This window comes from Berghia stephanieae, chromosome 4 (assembly GCF_034508935.2).
Source record: "Berghia stephanieae isolate SIO BIC M18660-M18661 chromosome 4, UCSD_Bste_1.3, whole genome shotgun sequence".
Classification (NCBI taxonomy): Eukaryota; Metazoa; Mollusca; class Gastropoda; order Nudibranchia; family Aeolidiidae; genus Berghia; species Berghia stephanieae.
Window position 1 is genome coordinate 6995202 of NC_088363.1, and position 2138 is coordinate 6997339.

The window sequence follows — 2138 nt, forward strand, 5'->3', positions numbered from 1 at the left end:
AGTAATAGAAATATTGATTTGGCTGAATGCTCAATTTACGTAGGATAAGTAGCAATACAGCGACAAAACCCCGTATCTTCGAAATTGGGTCAAACAGACATTTTTATACCATGTGATCATAATGACACACTGCATCTACTCACAAAATATTAAAAGACAATTCTTAAAAATAAAAAAGTTAAACATTTTTAAAACACCGTATGTTGCTATTTCTATCAGTTGATGCAGCGACAAAACCCAGTAAGTCGAGCTATACGAGGTTCTGTCGTTGCATTGCCTCGATACGGCGTTTTGTCGTTGTATAAACCCGCAGGGGAGTACAGTATAATTGTAAATTCTTCCTTAGCTTAATACAAATCGATCATCAACGTCTTCTTCTCATTCTTCTCCTTTTTTTTCTTAATTCCAAACCTCCTCCTCCTCCTCGGTTCCCAATACAATAAGTAGTAGTAGTAGTAGTAGTAGTAGTAGTAGTAGTAGTAGTAGTAGTAGTAGTAGTTGTAGTGTAGTAGTATAGTAGTAGTAGTAGTAGTAGTAGTAGTAGTAGTAGTATAGTAGTAGTAGTATGTAGTTAGTAGTAGTAGTAGTAGTAGGATAGTAGTAGTAGTAGTAGTAGTAGTAGTATAGTAGTAGTGGTGGTGGTAGTAGTTGTATAATAATAGTAGTAGTGGTAGTTAGTAATAGTAGTAGTAGTAGTAGTAGTAGTAGTAGTAGTAGTAGTAGTAGTAGTAGTAGTAGTATTAGTAGTAGTAGTAGTATTAGTATAGTAGTAGTAGTAGTAGTAGTAGTAGTAGTAGTAGTAGTAGTAGTTGTAGTAGTAGTTGTAGTAGTAGTAGTAGTAGTAGTAGTAGTAGTAGTAGTAGTATAGTAGTAGTAGTAGTAGTAGTAGTAGTGGTATTAGTAATTAGTAGTAGTAGTAGTAGTAGTAGTAGTAGTAGTAGTAGTGTTGTAGTAGTAGTAGTAGTAGTAGTAGTAGTAGTAGTTGTTGTGTATAGTAATAGTAGTAGTAGTAGTAGTAGTAGTAGAAGTAGTAGTAGTAGTAGTAGTAGTAGTAGTGTGGTGGTGGTAGTAGTTGTATAGTATAGTAGTAGTGGTAGTAGTAGTAGTATAGTAGTAGTAGTAGTAGTAGTAGTAGTAGTAGTAGTAGGTAGTAGTTGTTGTAGTATAGTAGTAGTAGTAGTTGTAGTAGTAGTTAGTAGTAGTAGTAGTAGTAGTAGTAGTAGTAGTAGTAGTAGTAGTATAGTAGTAGTAGTAGTAGTAGATAGTAGTAGTAGTAGTAGTTAGTAGTAGTAGTAGTAGTAGTAGTAGTAGTAGTAGTTAGTAGTAGTAGTAGTAGTAGTTAGTAGTAGAGTAGTAGTAGTAGTAGTAGTAGTATAGTGTTAGTAGTAGTAGTAGTAGTAGTTAGTGTATGTAAGTAGTAGTAGTAGTAGTAGTAGTAGTAGTTAGTAGTAGTAGTAGTAGTAGTAGTAGTAGTAGTAGTAGTTGTAGTAGTAGTAGTATAGTTGTAGTAGTAGTAGTAGTAGTAGTAGTAGTAGTTGTAGTAGTAGTAGTAGTAGTAATAGTGTGTAGTAGTAGTAGTAGTGTATAGTAAGTAGTAGTAGTGTAGTAGTAATAGTAGTAGTAGTAGTAGTAGTAGTAGTAGTAGTAGTAGTAGTAGTAGTAGTAGTAGTAGTGTAGTAGTAGTAGTATGTAGTAGTAGTAGTAGTAGTAGTAGTAGTAGTAGTAGTAGTAGTAGTAGTAGTAGTAGTAGTAGTAGTAGTTGAAGTAGTAGTAGTAGTAGTAGTAGTAGTGGTGGTGGTGGTAGTAGTTGTATAGTAATAGTAGTAGTGGTAGTAGTAATAGTAGTATAGTAGTAGTAGTAGTAGTAGTAGTAGTAGTAGTAGTAGTAGTAGTAGTAGTAGTAGTTGTTGTTGTTGTAGTAGTAGTAGTATTAGTAGTAGTAGTAGTAGTAGTTGTAGTAGTAGTAGTAGTAGTAGTAGTAGTAGTATTATAGTAGTTGTAGTAGTAGTAGTATAGTAGTAGTAGTAGTAGTAGTAGTATGTAGTATTAGTAGTAGTAGTAGTAGTTGTATAGAATAGTTGTATTAGTAGTATGTAGTAGTAGTAGTAGTAGTAGTAGTAGTAGTTGTAGTAAAAATA